General features: G+C 40.2%; 1 protein-coding gene and 1 long non-coding RNA gene across 3 annotated transcripts in view; both read left to right on the top strand.

Moving 5' to 3' along the window:
- The window catches only part of ARHGAP6 (Rho GTPase activating protein 6), a 550,354-nt gene that overhangs the window by 59,916 nt on the left and 464,706 nt on the right, over positions 1 to 25,732 (top strand). The window lies entirely within an intron of this gene.
- On the top strand, positions 8,932 to 24,866 carry LOC126946674 (uncharacterized). The gene is made up of 3 exons (XR_007722735.1): positions 8,932 to 9,816; positions 23,031 to 23,206; positions 24,670 to 24,866. It is a non-coding gene; the product is annotated as an uncharacterized LOC126946674 (long non-coding RNA).

The following is a 25,732-nucleotide window of genomic DNA, read 5'->3' as shown; positions in this document are numbered from 1 at the left end:
TTAAATAATAATCTGCTGTATCCACAAGATATAATTGCATACAGATTGCAGACTTAATTCTTAAATCAGTGTTTTTGAAGAATATACCCAAAGAAGAACCAAATGTGATTATTTCCCTTTACTTTTCATTGAAGACTATAGTATCAGATGTGTTGCTAGGCTTTTGCACTGGTTCACTCAAAACTTGAAAGAAGCCAGAGGATGATAAGTTATTTGTTGCCCCAGCTTTTTGGCTACAATCAAACATAAATTTAAGTAGACTGTAAAGTCACTGTTACAAGCTATACTTTTATAAATGGCCTAACTTAACAGTAACCAAGCCAACAATAAATTGATTACATTCCTTCATGTCTATTTTAAAAATACATATTTACAAAGGAAGATGGAGATTTTAGACGCTGAACATAACCTCAGATTCTCAGTTACTTTGCCTATAATTCTGTTAGCTTCATGAATTTTTCTTCTGAGTAACTCAAACATCATCTAACCCATCTCTGAACACTAAATAATGGTGGAAATACCTTCTCAGCTTGCTTTTTATTAGGGAAAGAAGTATGGAATCAACTATTGTGCCGTAATCATCACCAGGGATCTGTCCTTTTATATCCATTCATTTCTGGATCTGGCCTTTTTGGGGTACTTCAGAAACAAAATCCTGCCTCTAGAGAAGCTCCATCATTTGTACATTGTCACTGTTCAACATCTCTTTGGACCTCTGTTGATATCATTGCTTGAGATGACAGACTATGATAAGAGAAACAAGGTTTTCTATAAGGCAGCATTGACTGCAGGAAGAGGTGAGAATTGTAAGTTGTCATAATGCAAAGGGCAAAAAGTATAGTCTGCCAGGAATATGTTCATACAGATTATTATATACACTTACTGTCTGTAACAGCTAAGCATTCAAAGATTACAATGAAGATGTTTCCAATATTTTTTAATGGGAACTATGAATTAGTTCATGAGTTGGCAACTGTAAGAACAAAATCCTACTTCATCAAATTAATACTGACTGAGGCAGAAGGATTTGAGCATCTTCTTATGAGAAATTCAAAGAATGAAACAAATAAGAAACAGATTGGAGAGAATGAAGTATTTAATGAAGTGGTTTTGCAACGTGGAATTTGTAATCACTACATTTTGAGCAACATTTATGTTTCGCTAAGTGGTCTTCCTAATGTATTTAAGCTGTTAAATTACTCCTCATATATAGGTTTCATTCGAAAGTGAAAGTGGTACCTAAATTAAACAATGACTAAACTTTCTATTGGGTCCAGATGAAGTTTTAAGATTTTAAAGAGTAAAACTGAGCCTCAAGAGACATAAAAGTAATTTGAGAAATGGTATCCTCACACTAATAAGATGCTCCCACTGTACTTTCCCCTATGTGTTCCCTGGACTATGTCTAAGGGAGATCCTGGTCATTGATTTCATTTTCACTCTAATGATGTGACCTCATCAGGATCTATTCATTCACTCTCACAGGCTTCATTGATCCTGTTTGCTGCAAGGATTGCTAAGACCCTTGGATCTGCATGGACAAACCTTGCCTTCAGAGAGATCATAAAGCATGTACGTGCTATCAATAAGTGGAAACTACAACAAGAGTGCCTTCTTGGGGTTCTCAGAAGTGAATAACATAGCAAAGAGTTTAATAAAAATGCAAGACAACCTTTGGAGAACCATTACAAAGAATTCTAAGTGTAGCAGCTCTATCCTGGCAAATGTTTATTAATTCCCTCAGTTCATTTGTATAACTTCGATAAAGCTAAGCCACTTCCTATACAGTCCAAGTGGGTGTCACATTCAAATCAACACAAATTCAATAAACTAAATCTTTGTTGCTATCTTCTTTATGATGAAATTAAATTGCGTAACACAGAGAAAATCATCCTGAAAATCTTCAACAATCTAAACTCCCAAATCCAAATCCTATTCATCACAGAGAACTGCCTTTGCATAATTTCTGTCCTTCCTGCTCTCCTCTTCCCACCCTTCCTTTTCCATTTCCCACTCAGCTTCCTCTCTCACAGCACTCCATGCCCCACAACTTAATTTCTGGATCTATTCTTTTCTTCCTGATATGGGGTTGCTCTTGGCTCTCATATAGCTCATACTGTCTTCTCTGGGCTTTTTTTCAGTTCATGTTTCTACCCATTACCCAGATCATACAAATAAAGGCCAGACCCTGTACTCTCAATAAAAAACTCCATCTTTTTGGGGGGCTGATGGGAGGCTGTGAATATTCAATTGTCATTATTAGGATTTTCCTCTGTCACATCAGCTTCATGGAGTATTTCTGGGAGAAATAGTCTTATATTTCTCAGCCCTCCTGGGATATCTAGATTAGAGGAAAATCTCTTTAAATTCAAAATTACAATGAGACATTTAAAAGAAAGTGTCAGGCACCCAAATGCCTGCCTACTTGCCTTCCTCACATGGCAGTAGAGTCTGAACAGTGTCCTTATTATTTGGGGGACTATCCGGAGAACTCTTGTATAAGTAACACAGACTAGTTAGCTGCCATGCCCACCGCCACTCCCCCTGTTCTTCTCCTGCCCCATCTCCGAAGCCACTTGGTGAAGCTTCACCCAAACACCTGCCCTATAGCAGAATACCAGTGTATCTATCACCAGGCACTCCAAAATTCCCAATCCTCTGTATGCCAGCTTGCTGCTGGCTTCCATGTAGAAGTGAGGAAGAGTGGACACCTCCCCAGCTCTTAGGCTTTGTCATTTTGACCTGAAGCTTGGGTACTGAGTCTCCCATGGAAATCTGAGAGCCTTAACCAGAGAACTCAAACCCAAACTTAGGGACCAAATGGAGAACATTGAGTCCATTCTCCCCCTGTCCCTTGTGCACAACCACCAACTCTCATCTCCTCCCTCTGTTACCTAGCATGGCTTCCCAAACAGATCAGTAGATACCAACTGTAGTGGATGCTGTGAGGCTCCATCCAGGCCTCTCTTCAGGGACAGCTCATTCAATCCTGGCTTCTGGGAATGGTGTGTACTGAAGGCTCACAGCTGTCCCCTGACCAGAGTTGTCCTTGGCCCCAGGGAACTGGCTGTCCAAAGATTACTCTTCTTCTGAAAGGGCAATCCATTGCCATTGACTGGCTGATTTAGGGATATGAAGGTCTAGCTTCCTTGCCTCTGAAGGGTCACCACAGCTCCAGAGCTCCTTGTTGGGTCAGCTGAGGCCTCCTCTGCAATTGTATTGCAAGCCAACTCTTCTTTCTGCCTGATTCTTCCTTGCTCACTGCCTCATAGGTTTAGAGGATTTTCTAATAAACCTTCTGCATGCAACTCCCTGGCTCAGTCTTTTTCTAGAGAACCTAATCTAAGACCCCACAAATACTTTTATTTGGAGAGGGTGGGGACTTGGGAGAGGCCCCAGATAGGCTAGGTTTGAGCCAAGTTACACAATAAATAGCAGCTATTTATGCATGAAGTATGTAGATTTCATGTGGACACTGAGAATTTCTAGATGTCTGCAGAATTCAGCCTCCAAATTCACTCATGAAACTTGAGCCACTTTGTGACTTATATGGCAGTTTCCCACTGTTGATAAACTCAGTGACTAAATCACTTATGTCTATCTTCTACACAAAACTATTCATCAAAATGTGTTTAGGGCACTTGATCTGGGCCCTTTTTGGGTCATAATGATGGGATTCTTGTACAGTGTGATAACTTGGTTGTGTTTTTAGTGCTTCATTCTCTCTAAGGCAGTATGATTTTCCAGTGCACTAGAGTGGGTTGAGTATATTTTTGCACCAATAATTGGTGTTGGGGACCATATGACTTGCTTTAGCCAATGGAATGCTAGTAGCTATGATGCAAGTGGAGGTTTTACATATGCTTCCTTGGTTAGGCTTGTCCTCTGGTCTCCCAGTATTGCTGTGATTAGAGCATGCTCCAGGTACTTACTACTCTTTCATCCTGGGCTTCATGAAACAGATGAGCCTGAGCCAAACCAAGCTGACTGCAGTCTGAAACAGAGACACTGAATAGGATTGGATGAGACTTGTTACTGCTGGACACAGAACAGTAACTCATCAGTTTGGTTTAACATTTTTGATAGTTTCACCCATAAGATATTGTGAATTTTTCATTTCCATTTTGATGTATTATACTCTTTTATCTTGTTAAATCAGAGACATTATGCATACAGACCATAAAAGTGCACCTTTAAGAAATTGTGTTCTTTATATGTAAAACTAGGTCTTCTCTATACACAATCCTGTTTTCTTCTTTAAGTATAAATTGCATTATTTTTCTTGATAAATTGTATTCTAACATATAATCTCATCCCTCTTTCCTCACTATATGGATAAAGCAAAAGCTTCCTGTTAGTAAATCACAAGTAATATCTAATATCAGAGTCACAGAAACCACAGACCCTTTGATGTCTCAAAACTGATGTATTTAAAGCATCCCCCTCTACACATACATATACACAAATGAGGTCTGTAAACATTGCACATACATACCTACCCATGCATTTGTAAGTCAAAGCAGCAATTGACTGAGGGTAAAACACTTTCTACAGCATTATTTTGCACTTTGTTTTATGTGAAAAGCAAAACAGTTTTCACTTTGAAGCTCTGTTAATTTTTTAAAAAATTATAAAAACAGGACTGAAATGCTCACATCTGTAGATCCTCTTCATCAGGGTAGCATTTGCTATTTCCCAGGATATAAATTACACTCTCAGTGGATTAAGTGGCCTGAAAACCAAGTTAGGAATTTCACAATTTTTGCTCAGGGCTTAAATGCTGCTTGAGAGCCACTACCAGTGGGACGGAATGAGCAACCTTAGTGCTAGTTTCCAGGGCAGAAATTCCACTCTGCTTTTCAGAGCGAAGATCGTGTTCATGGCCCTTTCTGGAGCACATAACCTCAATCAGTGCCATGCTGATGAAAATGTGTATCACAATCTCTGTGACTTAAGAATAATCATAAAGTCAGGTGGGCCAGTTTAGTGGTTTTCAGTCTTTCGGGATTTTCTACTGTCCTGTCACTCAGACACATCTGGTGTTTTGGGCAAAGCATGAGTCCATAAGCACTCAAATGAGTTGAGCTCACCTCCTCAGTGGGGATCCTACTGCTAATGCTTGCATGTAAGTGCCCTGATTTCCAGTGTCCTCCAGTGTCAATTAGGGATAATGGTAATTGACCACATAGAGGTTTAGTAAAGAACTTCAGCATGGGTCTGGCAGATAAGCACACCAGAGGTTGTGGACAGTTGGCAGTGCCACATTAGCACCCCTTTCCTCGACTGGACAATACCCACCGTGTGAATTAGGATGGGAAGCATATCCCTACCTCCTTCTGCAAGAGGTTGAGGGGGGAAAATAATCCCTCTCCCATGCCCCGGTGGGCAGAGCAAGGGCTCATAACATAGACTCAACCAATCAGTTATTTGTTCCTGAACTTGTAGCCTGGAGGTAAGTGGCAGGGTAGTGTGGCCACTGGGTCCCATGACAGTGGCACTGCACAGGCACTGAGAAAGTGTCAGGTATCCACTAGAGACACCTATGTAGCCTCCCTAGATTCCTGTGCATTTTCCAAGCCTGAATCTTGAGAAAATGCTAATATTCTTCCAATATATTGCAATGTAACCCTTTGCTTTTTAAGTTAGATTTAAATTTCTGTTACTTGCAACCAAGAATCCTAGCAGATACCCAGACAAATGTTTTGTTTGATAAACTTTAAAGCATTTTACTGATGGGAGGTGTTGCTTTTTTTATTAAGATATGTCATGATCTAAAGAACAAATTATATATATTTATGAAGCATCAAAATAAGACTTAAAAAAGTATCAGTTACATTTTACTATCTAGTGGTAGAGAATATTTGTGCTGTCTACAGTTACAATATAAATATCCCTAGTTCTTTTCTCATCCTTAACTCTTGAACTCACTCCATTTTTGCTAAGCAACCCCCTCTCACCTCCATACACACAGCACCACTCTGACTAGTAAAACTGCACTGTAATTCTAGGTTCTTTCAGGCTTTGTCTCACTTTTTTTTGTACTTGCCATTTATTCTTAGCTTCTTTTAAGTGTTTTCTTTGCCGTGGTTATCCTTCAGATGTTGGAGTCGCTCAGAGTTCTGTTCTTAATGTCCATGCTCTCCCTGGGCATCTTCTCAGGCGCTGTGGTTACTGCCAACATGGTTGTGCTATAAGCTTCAAGAAGGAAAGGACTTCTTAATTCATATTCACCACTTCATGTCTCTAGAAATTGACATATTGGCCGGCACATAGTAGACATTTAAAAAAATCTCTGTTGAATCAGTTTTATCTTATATTGGATGCTATGAAATATTTGTCTTCAGCACAGACTGCTTCTAGGTTCCTTACCAGTAATGTCCATAGCATGCTTTTATTTCAATACCCCATAGGCCTCAAACTAAACATGTTAAAAACTAACTCGTGATGCTCACTCTGAGGCATAAATAAATGGTCTGTCCCTCTGTGTCCCTGGTACCATGAATGGTGCAGCCATCTGGTGTCTGGAGGCAGACATCTGAGAATCTCCTCCTTTCTGTGATTCTTTACCCTCCCACCATTCACCACATCCTCTTGATTCCATCCCCTCTCTCCAGCTCTACCTCCTCTCCCTGCCACCAGGCAGGCACCACTGCTCTTTTGGATAAGTTCACCAGCCTCCCACCTAATAGGCCTCCCTTCATGATGGCTCCCTTCCCATACACTGCTGCTGTCCCTCTCCCACACCCCTCTCCCAAGCCCTACTAGCTCCTACTAGTCCTTAGGACTTATCCCAATCAGTCACTTGGAACTGCTTGCTGGTACCCTCTTTCCTGGTTTGTGCTTCTTTGTGCTTAACATTCACTGTTCCCGTATGGTCTGACTGTTGACTTCCGTCTACCAGCCCATGCCACTCTATGGACATGCCTCTGTGGATGCTGCAGCCTTTCTAGCCTCTGCACGGCACAGGCTGGAAGTGCCAAGCAGTCACATCTGCCGGGATCAACCCTTAGCACATGTCCAGTGTGTTTCCTTAGCTTTGCTATAAAATCTCTGAGACATGTTCCACCCAGGCTCGCAAAGGTCCCCAGCAGAACTGAACCCCAGTGGCCCACAGTGGGAAGCTGTGCTACTGGCTTTCTTCCCTTGCCAATCTCACTTCACACTCCCCTACTGGTGTTTCCTGGGAACATCAGCAAAATAAACTCCATACACTCACATGCTTGCCCACTGGGCTCAATCCTGTCAGAACACTTTGGGAGATAGTATGGAACACCTCTCAGAGTTATCCCAACTGGGGACCAGGGAGGTTGATGTATTTGCCCACCAACACTTCATTTGTCATTGGTAAGGGCTTCTTCCAAGGACATTAACTTTCTGGTATTTCCATTTAGCCCTGAACAGGAGGTCTTGCTCCTTCAGCCAGAAGAAAAGCCCTCAGGCAGAGATTTACAGGTGTTCCCAGTAGGCAGGCTTCAGCAAGCAGAGGTAGAGGTCAAGGGTGGGGCATCAATAATATCTGTTTCACAAGTTTAAATTTTATAAAAGACTTTGTTATTCTGCTGCAATGCTGAGATTTTCCCTATTTGTTTCTGGGCTTGGAGCTTATGAAATAGAACGCAAGAGTGTTTCTTCCCCCACATTCAACACTGAAAGCATCTGGTCCTTGACAGTCTGGTTAATCTGGTGTGTTACCATCCAGATATACTCTGGGATTCTTGTATAGTCAAAATTACAACTGTACTTCTGGATACTGTTTTACTTTGGCTTACTTTGGATTCCCAGGAATTCATGTATGGGCAGCATGCTGCGCCTGTATTCTGGTCAAATGGCTTTTGAGAGTGGTGCATGGTATCTTGGCTATCACTGCAGAGCCAGCCACCTATGAGAGTTCCCAGAAAAAAGAGCTTCCCTAGAACATAGGGTATTATATCACTGAAAGCCCAGACTTATTACAAATTGACATCTCTGTTCCGTTTACTCTCTGCATTCTTTATTTTGCACAAGTAGAAACATTTGTTTTGAAACCACACATTTCATTGTACTGCTGTGTTTCCTTTTTGTGTATGTTCTTAAGGTATATAACTTTATGATTTGATATACATATGCATTGTGAAATAATCACTACAGTCAAGTTTATGATCATATCCGCACCTCACATAGTTACCGGTTTGAGTGTGTATGGTAAGAACACTTAGGATCTATCCCCTTAGCAAATTTCAAGTATACACTATTGTTACCTGTAGTCACCATGCTATCTGCCAGAGCCCCAGAATTTATTAATCTGGCATAACTGAAACTTGTACTTCTTGAGCAACATCTCTCCATTCCCCTGTTACCGCAGCCCCTGAAAACTACCATTCTACTATCTGCCTCTATGAGTTCAACTATTTTAGATTCCACATATAAGTGATATTATGTAGTGTTTGTCTTATTTCATTTACCATAATGTCCAAAAACACATGGAGATTCTTCAAAGATTTGAAAATAGATTTTTGAGTATTGTTACTGTAAAGAAATTATAAGTGTTTAAAATGATGGATATAAAACTACCCCAATTTGATCATTATACTATGTATACATGCACTAAAACATCACATTGTGCCTCATAAATATGTACAATTATTATGGAGCAATTACAAATTTAAAAAATAAAAAATAGAACTATCATGTGACCCAGAGATTCCACTTCTAGATATTTACCCAAAGGAATTAAAATCAGGATCTCAGAGAGATACCTGCACTCCCGTGTTCCTTGCAGTATTATTCACAATAGCCAAGACATAGAAACAACCTTAATTCCCACAGATAGATGAAGGGATCAAGAAGATGAGGTACACACACACACACACACACACACACACACACACGGTTTATTACTCAGCCTGAAAATAAATAGCTTTCTTTTTCTTTTCTTTTCTTTTTTTCTTTTTTTTTTTTTTTTTTTTTGAGACAAGGTCTCGCTCTGTTTCCCAGGCTGGAGTACAGTGTCATGATCACGACTTACTGCAACCTTGACCCCCCAGGCTCAAGCAGTTCTCCCATCTCAGCCTCCCAAGTATCTGGAAACACATCCATGCCCCACTATGCTGGGCTAATTTAAAAATGTTTTTGTAGAAATGGGGGTCTTACCATGTTACCCAGACTGGTCTCAAACTCCTGTGTTCAAGCAATCCTCCCACCTCAGCCTCCCAGAGTGCTGGGATTACAGATGTGAACCACCATGCCTGGCCATGGCTGTGTTTCTTAAATGGAAACTATGGATTTAGAATATAAAAATGTGGTACATATACATCGTGGAATACTGTGCAGCCATAAAAAGAATGAAGTCATGTCCTTTGCAGCAACATGGATGGAGCTAGAGGCCATAATTCTAAGTGAATTAACACAGGAACAGAAAACTAAACACTGCATGTTTTCACTTAGAAGTTGAAGCTAAATATTGAGCACATATGGATATAAACGTGGAAAGAATAGACACTGTGGACTACTAGAGTGGGGAGGAAAGGAGGGGGTATGGATTGAAAAACTACCTGTTGGGTACTTTGCTCACTGCCTGGGCACAATATACCCACATAGCAAGCCTGCTGTATGTACCACCATATCTAAAATAAAAGTTGAAATTAAAAAAATAATAATAAAAGTATGTATCTGTTTTAAAGAAAGTGGCACTGTAAGCTGGTGTTCTTTGTAGGTTTTTGTCAACTTAAGGGTCAGTGTATAAAACAGCTGAATTTATCATCTCCCCATCCCCTCTCATCCTCTTCCAGAGTTTCCATCCCTGTGAAGGACACCAGGTCCACTGATTGCTGAAGCCAGGTACTTGAATGTCAGTTTCTACCCTTCTGTCGTCCCGTGTCCCCACCCTACATCCAATCACTTATCAAGTGGTATGTCTTCCATTTTCTAAACATCTCTCCAGTTTCCCTCTCTCCAGTGTGCCATGTGAGATCACACCACGACCTGTGACAGTCATAGGACTGGACTCTCTGCCTCCAATTTGACCCACCAACAATGCACTCTCTCCTTTTGTTATTTGAGTGATTTTTTGAAAATAAATATCTAACATCTACTTCCCTGCAAAAATGTTTTGATGGTTCCGCATTGCTCTTAGAATCAAGTCTAAACTCTGAATTCACTTCTCTACTTTTTCATCCTTAGCCCCAACTCTATGCTTTCCTCAATTTTTTTTTGCAAACAAAACACACTTCTTGAATATGCCTCATGGTCCCTCACATGTAAGTCCTTACTCACGCTCTTCTCTCTGCCTGGAACATTATTGCTTAGTCTTGATTGCTTGTGTTTCTCAAAAGCCAAGTTCAAGCCCTGACCTGCTGTCAGTTTCTGAGTAAAAATGTTGATTTTGGCTTTGCTTTTTATGTTAACACTGATAAACTCTATAATTCCTTATAGCTTACAGAATGATATTTGCTTCTCCCATGGGGATTCGAAGTAATTTTTAATGCAACATATTTGACAAGGAAAAAAGGGCAGATTCAATACTCGACTATCACTACCAACAATAAAAGGTGGTAGAACAGATGCTAATCAGCTATATTAAATTGGCCATAAACTTCACTCCTACTGAAATATTTCTCAGTGGTCACAGATAAGATGTAGACTTAGTTAATAAGGATTTTTCCTAGCTGTGCTGTATTTTTTTTAAAAGCTATTAACATTTTTGGCTTTGAACTTTCCTTTTTCTCTTTAGGTTGCCAGGAATTGGCAGGCCATTTTGTCTAATTATAACAGTACTTGGACCTTATGATAAATTCACAGAAAACCACTATTTTGGAAATGGATGCTTAAAAATGCAGCAACAAAAATGCATGCAATTGAAATTAATCACAAATATTTCTGAGTAAATGTTATGCTTAAAGCCCTGTGTTAAGCCTGTGAAAAACACAGATAAGCTTATAATTTAAATCAAAGGGTATGGGGTGACCAACCGTCCCAGTTTGCCTGGGACTCAGTGGGGGAAGGAGTCCTGAGAAATTGAATTTTCAATGAGAAAAAACAAAAGGTCCCAAGAAAACTGGTACGAGTTGATCACCCTAGCTACATATCAAAATAATAGCATTAGTTGTTTTATGAAAAGTGCCACACATTACTTTTAACAAAAAATAATTTATTACATGCTTGGATCAGGTGGGCAAAGAAGAGATATCAAGACACTCACAAGCCAGGAAAATAGCTATGATCAAAGACAATGTGCTTTGAAACCTTTGAGTATCAAAGATAAGTGTGAGTCATGAGACCAGAGAATTTAGAAGAGGCCAAATTTGAACACCTTTCAAATTCCAAGCCTGGGGGCCAAACCTTGTTCTCTAAGGACTTGGGTGCTAATTTTGGAGAATTTGGGGCAAGTTGGACCAAAAATTACAATATTATAAAAGCAATTTTTATGGGGGAGTAGTCTAAGTTCTTTTTTATTTTTAACATACTTTAAGTTCTGGGGTACATGTACAGAACGTGCAGTTTTGTTACATAGGTATACATGTGCCATGGTGGTTTGCTGCACCTATCAACCCGTCACCTACATTAGGTATTTCTCCTAATGTTATCCCTCCCCTACTTCCCCATACACCGACAGGTCTTGGTGTGTAATGTTCCCCTCCCTATGTCCATGTGTTCTCATTGTTCAACTCACACTTATGAGTGAGAATATGCGATGTTTGGTTTTCTGTTATTGTGATAGTTTGCTGAGAATGACGGTTTCCAGCTTCATCCATGTCCCTGCAAAGGACATGAGCTCATCCTTTTTTATGGCTGCATAGTATTCCATGGGGTATATGTGCCACATTTTCTTTATCCAGTCTATTATTGATGGACATTTGGGTTGGTTTCAAGTCTTTGCTATTGTGAATAGTGCCACAATAAACATATGTGTGCATGTGTCTTTATAGTAGAATGATTTATAATCCTTTGGGTACATACCCTGTAATGGGATTGTTGGGTCAAATGGTATTTCTAGTTCTAGATCCTTGAGGAATTGCCACACTGTCTTCCACAATGGTTGAACTAATTTACATTCCCACCAACAGTGTAAAAGTGTCCCTATTCCTCCACATCCTTTCCAGCATCTGTTGTTTCCAGACTTTTTAATGATCGCCATTCTAACTGGTGTGAGATGGTATATCATTGTGGTTTTGATTTGCATTTCTCTAATGACCATCGATGATGAGCATTTTTTCATGTCTGTTGGCTGCATAAATGTCTTCTTTTGAGAAGTGTCTGTTCATATCCTTTGCTCACTTTTTGATGTTTTGTTTTTCCCTTATAAAATTGTTTAAGTTCTTTGTAGATCCTGGATATTAGCCCTTTGTCAGATGGATAGATTGGAAAAGTTTTCTCCCATTCTCTAGGTTGCCTGTTCACTCTGATGATATTTTCTTTTGCCATGCAGATGCTCTTTAGTTTAATTAGATCCCATTTGTCAATTTTGGCTTTTGTTGCAATTGCTTTTCGTGTTTTTAGACATGAAGTCTTTGCCCATGCCTATGTCCTGATGGTATTGCCCAGGTTTTCTTCTAGGATTTCTATGGTCCTAGGTCTTACGTTTAAGTATTCGATCTATCTTGAGTTGTTTTTTGTATAAGGTGTAAGGAAGGGGTCCAGTTTCAGTTTTCGGCATATGGCTAGCCAGTTTTCCCAACACCATTTATTAAACAGGGAATCTTTTTTTTTTTTTTGATCCTTCTCTTTTTTTTGAGACAGAGTCTCACCCTGTCACCCAGGCTGGAGTGCAATGGCACGATCTTGACTCACTGCAACCTCTGCCTCTCGTGTTCAAGTGATTCTCCTGTCTCAGCCTCCCGAGTAGCTGGGATTACAGGCGTACGCCACCACGCCCGGCTAATTTTTTGTACCTTTAGTAGAGATGGGGTTTTACCATGTTGGCCAGGCTGGTCTCAAACTCCTGACCTCGTGATCTGCCCGCTTTGGCCTCCCAAAGTGTTGGGATTACAGGCGTGAGCCACTGCGCCCAACTGATCATTCATTTTTAAGAGAATGAAGAAATCTCCAGAAAGTTGTGTTTAACAAGAAGACTGCATCATCTCAGGCTTTGTTTTCTATTGTGTAAACAAGAGCAAGTGTTCAGAACCTTGTGCTTCTTAAACAACTAGCAACATGACAAGCAGTATTGAAACTTACAAGTGTGCCTTATTTTATATAAAACTGCTTTGCGAAATACAGATTTTTATGTATGAAGCAATTAGAACAGTATCCCCAACCTTTTTGGCACCAGGAATTGGTTTCATGGAAGACAATTTTTTCATAGGTGGTGTGTGGTGGGGTGATTTCAAGATGAAACTGTTCCTCAAATCATCAGGCATTAGATTCTCATAAGAGTATGAAACTTAGATCCCTTGAATGTGCAGTTCAGAATAGAGTCCATGGTCCTATGAGAATCTAATGCCACTGATCTGACAGAGGGCAGAGCTCAGGTGGTAATGTTCACTCACGCAATGCTCACCTCCTGCTGTGAGGCCTGGTTCCTAACAGGCCATGTACCAGTACCGGTCTGTGGTGGGGGAGTTGACGACCCCTGAATTAGGTTATTTATTGCATGAGGAAGGTATTTTTCTTTTCTAAATTCTATAGCATTTTAAAATCGTGTTAAATATATTTAAAATAGTATTTAATATATAATGTAAGCATTGATTTACTTAGCTGTGACTTCTCTGCTGAACTGAGACCTGTAGGATCAATAGCAGAGTGATGAAAAATTGGAGGAATTGTATTCCAGGTAAGGGAAATACATACAAAGGCCTTGAGGCAAAGGGAGCATGCCAAATTTTAGAAAGTAAAGGAAGCTCTGGGTGACTAAGAGCATAGAGAGTAGGGTGGGGCTGAGAGAAATAAAGCTGAAGGGGGAATGGGACTGGGATATCATGAAGGGCATGTCAAATTAGTTAAGGACTTCCAATTTCCTCACTGTTTACAGGGGGCTTTGAAGGGTTTTATTTTATTTTTATTTTTTTTATTTTTTATTTTTTTTATTTTTTATTTATTTTATTTATTATTATTATACTTTAAGTTGTAGGGTACATGTGCATAACGTGCAGGTTTGTTACATATGTATACTTGTGCCATGTTGGTGTGCTGCACCCATCAACTCGTCATTTACATCAGGTATAACTCCCAGTGCAATCCCTCCCCCCGGGCCCCTCCCCATGATAGGCCCCGGTGTGTGATGTTCCCCTTTCTGAGTCCAAGTGATCTCATTGTTCAGTTCCCACCTATGAGTGAGAACATGCGGTATTTGGTTTTCTGTTCTTGTGATAGTTTGCTAAGAATGATGGTTTCCAGCTGCATCCATGTCTCTACAAAGGACACAAACTCATCCTTTTTTATGGCTGCATAGTATTCCATGGTGTATATGTGCCACATTTTCTTAATCCAATCTGTCACTGATGGACATTTGGGTTGACTCCAAGTCTTTGCTATTGTGAATAGTGCTGCAATAAACATACGTGTGCATGTGTCTTTATAGCAGCATAATTTATAATCCTTTGGGTATATACCCAGTAATGGGATGGCTGGGTCATATGGTACATCTAGTTCTAGATCCTTGAGGAATCGCCATACTGTTTTCCATAATGGTTGAACTAGTTTACAATCCCACCAACAGTGTAAAAGTGTTCCTATTTCTCCACATCCTCTCCAGCACCTGTTGTTTCCTGACTTTTTAATGATCGCCATTCTAACTGGTGTGAGATGGTATCTCATTGTGGTTTTGATTTGCATTTCTCTGATGGCCAGTGATGATGAGCATTTTTTCATGTGTCTGTTGGCTGTATGAATGTCTTCTTTTGAGAAATGTCTGTTCATATCCTTTGCCCACTTTTTGATGGGGTTGTTTGTTTTTTTCTTGTAAATTTGTTTGAGTTCTTTGTAGGTTCTGGATATTAGCCCTTTGTCAGATGAGTAGATTGCAAAAATTTTCTCCCATTCTGTAGGTTGCCTGTTCACTCTGATGGTAGTTTCTTTTGCTGTGCAGAAGCTCTTTAGTTTAATCAGATCCCATTTGTCAATTCTGGCTTTTGCTGCCATTGCTTTTGGTGTTTTAGACATGAAGTCTTTGCCCATGCCTATGTCCTGAATGGTACTACCTAGGTTTTCCTCTAGGATTTTTATGGTATTAGGTCTAACATTTAAGTCTCTAATCCATCTTGAATTAATTTTCGTATAAGGAGTAAGGAAAGGATCCAGTTTCAGCTTTCTACTTATGGCTAGCCAGTTTTCCCAGCACCATTTATTAAATAGGGAATCCTTTCCCCATTTCTTGTTTCTCTCAGGTTTGTCAAAGATCAAATGGCTGTAGATGTGTGGTATTATTTCTGAGGACTCTGTTCTGTTCCATTGGTCTATATCTCTGTTTTGGTACCAGTACCATGCTGTTTTGGTTACTGTAGCCTTGTAGTATAGTTTGAAGTCAGGTAGCGTGATGCCTCCAGCTTTGTTCTTTTGACTTAGGATTGTCTTGGAGATGCGGGCTCTTTTTTTGGTTCCATATGAACTTTAAAGCAGTTTTTTCCAATTCTGTGAAGAAACTCATTGGTAGCTTGATGGGGATGGCATTGAATCTATAAATTACCTTGGGCAGTATGGCCATTTTCATGATATTGATTCTTCCTATCCATGAGCATGGTATGTTCTTCCATTTGTTTGTGTCCTCTTTGATTTCACTGAGCAGTGGTTTGTAGTTCTCCTTGAAGAGGTCCTTTACATCCCTTGTATGTTGGATTCCTAGGTATTTGATTCTCTTTGAAGCAATTGTGAATGGAAGTTCATTCCTGATTTGGCTCTCTGTTTGTCTGTTACTGGTGTATAAGAATGCTTGTGATTTTTGCACATTAATTTTGTATCCTGAGACTTTGCTGAAGTTGCTTATCAGCTTAAGGAGATTTTGGGCTGAGACAATGGGGTTTTCTAAATATACAATCATGTCATCTGCAAACAGGGACAATTTGACTTCTTCTTTTCCTAACTGAATACCCTTGATTTCTTTCTCTTGCCTGATTGCCCTAGCCAGAACTTCCAACACTATGTTGAATAGGAGTGGTGAGAGAGGGCATCCCTGTCTTGTGCCAGTTTTCAAAGGGAATTTTTCCAGTTTTTGCCCATTCAGTATGATATTGGCTGTGGGTTTGTCATAAACAGCTCTTATTATTTTGAGGTACGTTCCATCAATACCAAATTTATTGAGCGTTTTTAGCATGAAGGGCTGTTGAATTTTGTCAAAAGCCTTTTCTGCATCTATTGAGATAATCATGTGGTTCTTGTCTTTGGTTCTGTTTATATGCTGGATTATGTTTATTGATTTGCGAATGTTGAACCAGCCTTGCATCCCAGGGATGAAGCCCACTTGATCATGGTGGATAAGCTTTTTGATGTGTTGCTGAATCCGGTTTGCCAGTATTTTATTGAGGATTTTTGCATCGATGTTCATCAGGGATATTGGTCTAAAATTCTCTTTGTTTGTTGTGTCTCTGCCAGGCTTTGGTATCAGGATGATGTTGGCCTCATAAAATGAGTTAGGGAGGATTCCCTCTTTTTCTATTGATTGGAATAGTTTCAGAAGGAATGGTACCAACTCCTCCTTGTACCTCTGGTAGAATTCAGCTGTGAATCCATCTGGTCCTGGACTTTTTTTGGTTGGTAGGCTATTAATTATTGCCTCAATTTCAGAGCCTGCTATTGGTCTATTCAGGGATTCAACTTCTTCCTGGTTTAGTCTTGGAAGAGTGTAAGTGTCCAGGAAATTATCCATTTCTTCTAGATTTTCCAGTTTATTTGCGTAGAGGTGTTTATAGTATTCTCTGATGGTAGTTTGTATTTCTGTGGGGTCGGTGGTGATATCCCCTTTATCATTTTTAATTGCGTCGATTTGATTCTTCTCTCTTTTCCTCTTTATTAGTCTGGCTAGTGGTCTCTCAATTTTGTTGATCTTTTCAAAAAACCAACTCCTGGATTCATTGATTTTTTGGAGGGTTTTTTGTGTCTCTATCTCCTTCAGTTCTGCTCTGATCTTAGTTATTTCTTGCCTTCTGCTAGCTTTCGAATGTGTTTGCTCTTGCTTCTCTAGTCCTTTTAATTGTGATGTTAGAGTGTCAATTTTAGATCTTTCCTGCTTTCTCTTGTGGGCATTTAGTGCTATAAATTTCCCTCTACACACTGCTTTAAATGTGTCCCAGAGATTCTGGTATGTTGTATCTTTGTTCTCATTGGTTTCAAAGAACATCTTTATTTCTGCCTTCATTTCCTTGTGTACCCAGTAGTCATTCAGGAGCAGGTTGTTCAGTTTCCATGTAGTTGAGGGGTTTTGATTGAGTTTCTTAGTCCTGAGTTCTAGTTTGATTGCACTGTGGTCTGAGAGACAGTTTGTTATAATTTCTGTTCTTGTACATTTGCTGAGGAGTGCTTTACTTCCAATTACGTGGTCGATTTTGGAGTAAGTACGATGTGGTGCTGAGAAGAATGTATATTCTGTTGATTTGGGGTGGAGAGTTCTATAGATGTCTATTAGGTCTGCTTGCTGCAGAGATGAGTTCAATTCCTGGATATCCTTGTTAACTTTCTGTCTCGTTGATCTGTCTAATGTTGACAGTGGAGTGTTGAAGTCTCCCATTATTATTGTATGGGAGTCTAAGTCTCTTTGTAAGTCTCTAAGGACTTGCTTTATGAATCTGGGTGCTCCTGTATTGGGTGCATATATATTTAGGATAGTTAGCTCTTCCTGTTGAATTGATCCCTTTACCATTATGTAATGGCCTTCTTTGTCTCTTTTGATCTTTGATGGTTTAAAGTCTGTTTTATCAGAGACTAGTATTGCAACCCCCGCTTTTTTTTGTTCTCCATTTGCTTGGTAAATCTTCCTCCATCCCTTTATTTTGAGCCTATGTATGTCTCTGCGTGTGAGATGGGTCTCCTGAATACAGCAGACTGATGGGTCTTGACTCTTTATCCAGTTTGCCAGTCTGTGTCTTTTAATTGGAGCATTTAGTCCATTTACATTTAAGGTTAAGATTGTTATGTGTGAACTTGATCCTGCCATTATGATATTAACTGGTTATTTTGCTCGTTAGTTGATGCAGTTTCTTCCTAGCCTCGATGGTCTTTACATTTTGGCATGTTTTTGCAATGGCTGGTACCGGTTGTTCCTTTCCATGTTTAGTGCTTCCTTCAGGATCTCTTGTAAGGCAGGCCTAGTGGTGACAAAATCTCTAAGCATTTGCTTATCTGTAAAGGATTTTATTTCTCCTTCACTTATGAAACTTAGTTTGGCTGGATATGAAATTCTGGGTTTAAAATTCTTTTCTTTAAGAATGTTGAATATTGGCCCCCACTCTCTTCTGGCTTGGAGAGTTTCTGCCGAGAGATCTGCTGTTAGTCTGATGGGCTTCCCTTTGTGGGTAACCCGACCTTTCTCTCTGGCTGCCCTTAAGATTTTTTCCTTCATTTCAACTTTGGTGAATCTGGCAATTATGTATCTTGGAGTTGCTCTTCTCGAGGAGTATCTTTGTGGCGTTCTCTGTATTTCCTGGATTTGAATGTTGGCCTGCCCTACTAGGTTGGGGAAGTTCTCCTGGATGATATCCTGAAGAGTGTTTTCCAACTTGGTTCCATTTTCCCCCTCACTTTCAGGCACCCCAATCAGACGTAGATTTGATCTTTTTACATAATCCCATACTTCTTGCAGGCTTTGTTCATTTCTTTTTCTTCTTTTTTCTTTTGGTTTCTCTTCTCGCTTCATTTCATTCATTTGATCCTCAATCGCTGATACTCTTTCTTCCAGTTGATCGAGTCGGTTACTGAAGCTTGTGCATTTGTCACGTATTTCTCGTGTCATGGTTTTCATCTCTTTCATTTCGTTTATGACCTTCTCTGCATTAATTACTCTAGCCATCAATTCTTCCACTTTTTTTTCAAGATTTTTAGTTTCTTTGCGCTGGGTACGTAATTCCTCCTTTAGCTCTGAGAAATTTGATGGACTGAAGCCTTCTTCTCTCATCTCGTCAAAGTCATTCTCCGTCCAGCTTTGATCCGTTGCTGGCGATGAGCTGCGCTCCTTTGCCGGGGGAGATGCGCTCTTATTTGTTGAATTTCCAGCTTTTCTGCCCTGCTTTTTCCCCATCTTTGTGGTTTTATCTGCCTCTGGTCTTTGATGATGGTGATGTACTGATGGGGTTTTGGTGGAGGTGTCCTTCCTGTTTGATAGTTTTCCTTCTAACAGTCAGGACCCTCAGCTGTAGGTCTGTTGGAGATTGCTTGAGGTCCACTCCAGACCCTGTTTGCCTGGGTATCAGCAGCAGAGGCTGCAGAAGATAGAATATTTCTGAACAGCGAGTGTACCTGTCTGATTCTTGCTTTGGAAGCTTCCTCTCAGGGGTGTACTCCACCCTGTGAGGTGTGGGGTGTCAGACTGCCCCTAGTGGGGGATGTCTCCCAGTTAGGCTACTCAGGGTTCAGGGACCCACTTGAGCAGGGAGTCTGTCCCTTCTCAGATCTCAACCTCCGTGTTGGGAGATCCACTGCTCTCTTCAAAGCTGTCAGACAGAGTCGTTTGCATCTGCAGAGGTTTGGGCTGTGTTTGTTATTGTTTACTGTGCCCTGTCCCCAGAGGTGGAGTCTACAGAGACAGGCAGGTTTCCTTGAGCTGCTGTGAGCTCCACCCAGTTCGAGCTTCCCAGCAGCTTTGTTTACCTACTTAAGCCTCAGCAATGGCGAGCGCCCCTCCCCCAGCCTGGCTGCTGCCTTGCCGGTAGATCACAGACTGCTGTGCTAGCAATGAGGGAGGCTCCGTGGGTGTTGGACCCTCCCGGCCAGGTGTGGGATATGATCCTGTGGGATATGGTGTGCCTGTTTGCTTAAAGCGCAGTATTGGGGTGGGAGTTACCCGATTTTCCAGGTGTTGTGTGTCTCAGTTCCCCTGGCTAGGAAAAGGGATTCCCTTCCCCCTTGCGCTTCCCAGGTGAGGCAATGCCTCGCCCTGCTTCAGCTCTAGCTGGTCGGGCTGCAGCAGCTGACCAGCACCGATCGTCCGGCACTCCCCAGTGAGATGAACCCAGTACCTCAGTTGAAAATGCAGAAATCACCGGTCTTCTGTGTCACTGGCGCTGGGAGTTGGAGACTGGAGCTGTTCCTATTCGGCCATCTTGCTCCGCCCCCTCTTCAAGGGTTTTAAACAGGGAACCGCATGTCAAGGCCAGAGCCAACTTCATCAGCATGTGAATGAACGCCCATTGTTTAGAGAGGCCCCATGCTTGATTTAATGCTGTTTCCACCATTTTGGAATTTTAAATTTTTTGACCAAGTGGCTCTGCATTTTTATTTTGCGCTGGGCCCTGCCAGTTACCTAGCTGACCCTGGCCAAGGCTCTAGGTCATTGGGTATAGTGAATTAATACCTTCTGAGAGGACCATGTTTTTCTCCTCACTGTTTTTTTTTTCTTTTCTTTTAAATCGACCTTATTTTTAGAGCAGTTTTCAGTTCACAGCAAAAATTGAGATGAAGGTACAGAGTTCCCATACATCCCCTGTCCACCCACTGCAACAGCTTTTCCCACTATCCAGAGGTTTGCACCAAAGTGATACCTTTGTTACAATTGGTAAACCTACATTGACATATCTTTATCACCCAAAGTCTATAGTTCACGTTAGGGTTCACTCTTGGTGTTGTACATTCTGTGAATTTGGAGAAATGTATAACACATGTATCCACCATTATAGTATCATACAGAATAGTTTCATTACCCTAAAAATCCTCTATACTCCACCTGCTCATCCTCCGTAAAGTCTGGCAACCAATGATCTTTTACTGTCATTATGGTTTGGTCTTTTCCAGAATGTTATAGAACTGGAATCATACGGTATGTAGTCTACTTGGATAGGCTTCTTTTCACTGCTTTTTCCCCTGCTAGTTTCAGATAATTCTGCCAGCCACTCTATGAGAGCCAAAGGTCACATTTCCACTTTTCCTGGAATAATCACGAGAATAGGAGGTTTTGCAGGAGCAATTGACTTTAGAGGATTAGAGGACAAATAAACACTGAAGTGTTATTCTTCAGGATTTTTGTATTTCTAGAATAGTTCAAAGTACATACAGAGTTGACTGATCTTTTCAACTGACTGGTCATTTGTTGCAAATTCCAAAGAAATAAACTGTTTAGGAAACAACTAACTGATGAGATACATTCAATATCCTTTCTTTGATTCCAGACACTAAAGTTATTTTGCATGTCCAAATTTTTTACTCAGAGACATTACTTCTGTGGTCTGTCTAGAATTAAAGGTGCAAATATGCTCTAATAGAATGCTGCCAGGTAGTGAGGGTCATCTTCTGGCAAGAAATTCACCAGAGGCTCTTCACACCTTGCTTTTCCCAAATGCAGCCCCCACCACCAACAGTTTCCTCTGAGCTAACAAACAACTCCTTGTCTTCTGTGACATTTTGGATTTTAATTCTCATTTCTTCAAAGAAAAGGTCAAGCACATCTTCTCTTTTGGGCTTTTCTAAAATTTTATATACTGTCTCAGAAGTAGTGTTCAACCTTTATTATTATGTACATGTGGATTATATCACTAGTATATACTAAATATATTAGAGATATAACCACTAATACTATAATACCATATAATGATATAGTACTATATTTTTGTATATATTATATACCAGGAATATACTTTTATCCCTATTTTGTCTTCTCCTACTTATATAATGAAAACATGCTTGTTGAAGATGCTGCCAGAGCTTCATCTGTATTCTCATGCCTCCTTGTCCCATTTATCGTGCACATCAGTTCCTGGGTACTTTCACTCCCAATAGCCAAGTACTTGTATCTCTTTCTTGGAGGATCAACCTTAGGCTGTGGCACACAAAGAACCACAAGTTCCTGTGAATTTACCATTCCAGGCAGGGGTGGAGGTAGGGGTGTCAGCCAATGGCTGATTGGTGTTGTGTGTTTTATGTTTGTATGGGTGGTATTATAAATACTCCAGCTTCCTGAGCTGATGACTTTGAGTGGGACCCACACTGTCTCATCAACTTCCCCTTCCCCCATCTTCCTCCTCTGCAGGATGGAGCCATAGTTAACCCTCTCAGGCTCTTTGTCTGATGTCACATGTTTACTCACCATTCTTACCTACTTAGTCTCCCTTTCTCATGCTCCTGTTTTTTCCTGGGACTACTTCTTATGAATCACTTTTACACAGTTCTTCATCTCAGGACTACTTTTGGGGAACGTAGTGTAAGAATTTGTTGAGGTAGAAAAGTTGCAAATCATTGTGAAGTGTAAAAAAAGAACAGGAAATGAATCATACTATTTCCCTACCCTCCAAGAAACCTGCTGTCAGTCTTTTTCTATGAATTTTTAGAAACTTTATTGAGATATACTTTGCATATTATTTAATTTATTCTTTCAAGTGTACATTTCAATGATATATGTAGTAAATTTGCTAATGATTCATTTTCATCATCCCAAGAAGACCCATCATGCCCATGTAAATGACATTAATCTTCACTTTCCTCCACCCTAGCCCCTGGCAACTGCCAATACACTTTATGCCTCTATGGATTTGCCCATTATGGTCAATTTGTATAAATGGTATCATAAAATATGTGATCTTTTGTATGTGCCTTAATTTAGCACCCGTGTTGTGGTATGTATCAGTTCTTCATTTCTTTTTATGGCTAGTATTTCATTGTATGGATTGAGCACCTTTTGCTTGTCTGTTCATTCCTTGATGTACATTTGGGTTGTTTCTACTTTTTGGAATATTATTAATAATTGATTAATAGAGGCTTTTAATTAATAATTATATAATTAATAAATAATTACATAATTTAAATAATTAAAAATTAAAAGCTTTTAAACATATTTTACATTTAAGGCTGTTGTTAAAAAGTAATCCTGTATTCTGTTGTTTGTCTGTAATTCTATTATCAGTATCTGTATGTGGGATAACAATATACATTTACTGGGCTGGAATTTTTTTTTTTTTTGAGACGAGTCTCACTCTGTCACCCAGAATGCAGTGCAGTGGTGCAATCTCGGCTCACTGCAACCTCCACCTTCCTGGTTCAAGTGATTCTCCTGCCTCAGCCTCCCGAGCAGCTGGGACTACAGACGCATGCCACCACGCCTGGCTAATTTTTGTATTTTTGGTAAAGACGAGGTTTCACCATCTTGGCTAGGATTACAGGGGTGAGCAACTGAGCCTGGCCCCCCTCAATCTTTTAAATCAAATGATTCTTCTTTTCTTTTCTTTTCTTCTCTTTCCTTTCCTTTCCTTTCCTTTCCTTTCTTTCTCTCCTTTCTCTCTTTTCTCTCCTTTCTCTCCTTCCTTCCTTCCTTCCCTCCTTCCTTCCTTCCTTCCTTCCCTCCTTCCCTCCTTCCCTCCTTCCCTCCTTCCTTCCTTCCCTCCTTCCCTCCCTCTTTCCTTCCCTTCCTTCCTTTGTTTTTTTTTTTTTTTTTTTTTTTTTTTTTTTTTTTTTGAGATGGAGTCTCACTCTGTCACCCAGGCTGGAGTGCATTGGTGCGATCTCAGCTCACTACAACCTCTGCCTCCTGGGTTCAAGTGATTCTTATATCTCAGTCTTCCAAGTGGCTGGGACTACAGGCGTGCGCCACCATGCCTGGCTAATTTTTGTGTTTTTAGTAGAGATGGGGTTTCACCTTGTTCGCCAGGCTGGTCTTGAATACTAACCTCAAGTGATTCAGCCACCTTGGTCTTCCAAAGTGCTGGGATTACAGGTGTGAGCCACTGCGCTCAGCTGATTCCATTTTCTTTAAGTTATTTGTATTCATTCATTTATTATTTTTTGTTTAATAATTCAACAATTTTTAAAAGTATTATGCCAGGCATTGTGTTTGATACTGGAAATACATGGTTATGTTTTTGAAACCAAATTTCAAGGCATGATTTGACAACTGCATATGTATTATTGGAGATGATAAAACAGAGCTTTGGAAATCAAGATTGGCGAGAAATGATTTAGATTAAAAAGGGAGATATAAAGAATTATATTAATTAACCTCTGGGATACTACCTTTGTAGAGTTATGATCTAAATCTTTCTCAAATCTGAATGGATTTTAAAAATCTCCACATACACGCCATTGCTGTGTATTTTTAAGATATCAGATTCCGATTCAGGACCATAGAAATCTCAGAACACAGAGAGTCAGTATAAGCTGTGTTTTCCCTTATTCTCCCACTCTTCACCCTGCCCTTCTCATAATCACTTCTGTCTCAAGTTTTCTGTTTCTTCAACTATAGGGCTGGTACTTAAAGGCATGCCTCATTAGTCTTAACTGTTTCTTTCTCATCAAAGGCTGTATAGTTGCCTTGTAGATTCCAATGGGAGCGTGAGTGAGTTTGTCTCATTGCTGAGCTTCAGGGTTCTCATAAGCTAGCGATAAGGTAACAGTCACACAGATGAAGGGGGACTGGGGAAGTGTGGGTAGAAGTTTTTGCAATGAGGTAAATTTTCTTCTGCAAGGCTCGTAATGAGACATCACCACATGAGTGGGCTGGTCTGGATTTTGTCACTCTCCTGTATCAGCCTTTCCCCTCCAAACCAGCCTATCAGGCTCCCTATTAGATAATTTTGTTTGGACTCAGCATTTCAGCAGATAGTAACTAAACACCTTCTTTCCTTCACTCAGAAAAGTGCCCTGTTTTTATAGAAAACAAGAAGAGCTTGCTGAAATCCTTCTCAGAGGCAAGTTCTCCAAGCGAGTATATTTTCTCAGGCTTTTTATAGTTTAATCTACTTACAAACATCCAGAAGCATAGTATGTCTCTTTCCATGCAGTCTTCTGCTTGATATCCATGCATGAGAAACTGCAAAAAAAAAAAAAAAAAAAAAAAAAAAAAAAAAAAAAAAAAAAAAAAAGGTTATATTTGAGTTATACAAGTTCTTCATTATTTAAAAGTGTAGTAGAACAAGCCAGTATAAATTCCAGCACAGGTTGGTGCGGTGGCTCATGCCTGTAATCCCAGCACTTTGGGAGGCCGAGGCGGGAGGATTACTTGAGGTCAGGAGTTACAGACCAGCCTGGCCAAGATAGTGAAACCCCATCTCCACTAAAAATACAAAAATTAGCCGGGCGTGGTGGCATGCGCCTGTAGTCCCAGCTACTCAGGAGGCTGAGGCAGGAGAACCACTTGAACCCAGAAGGCAGAGGTTGCAGTGAGCCGAGATCACACCACTGCACTCCAGCCCGGGTGACAGAGCAAGACTCATCTCAAAAACAAAAACAAAAAATTCCAGCGGAGGAGACAAATGTATCTTGTTATCCCACATACAGATACTGACAATAGAATTACAGACAAACAACAGAATACAGGATTACTTTTTAACAATACCGTTTTTGGAGATATAATCCACATAGCATAAAATTCACCCTTTTAAAGCATGCAATTCAGGGGATTTGAGTATATTCACGAGGTTGTGCAACTATCATCATTATCTAATTTTAGAATATTTTCATTATCTCAAAAAGAAATCCTGTGTCCTTTAGCAGCCACCCCTCATTCCATTCTCCTCAGCCCTAAGAAACCAAAAATCTACTTTTTATCTCTATGGATTGGTCTGTTCTGGACATTTCATAGAAATGCAGTCATACAATATGTGGTCTTTTGTGACTGACTTCTTTCATTTAAAATGGTGTTTTCAAGATTTATTCATGTTGTAGCATGTATCAGTAGTTAATTTCCTTTTGTTGC

This window comes from Macaca thibetana, chromosome X (genome assembly GCF_024542745.1).
Source record: "Macaca thibetana thibetana isolate TM-01 chromosome X, ASM2454274v1, whole genome shotgun sequence".
NCBI lineage: Eukaryota > Metazoa > Chordata > Mammalia > Primates > Cercopithecidae > Macaca > Macaca thibetana.
Note: the sequence above shows the minus strand (reverse complement) of the source record. Positions and strands in the feature narration are given on the sequence as shown.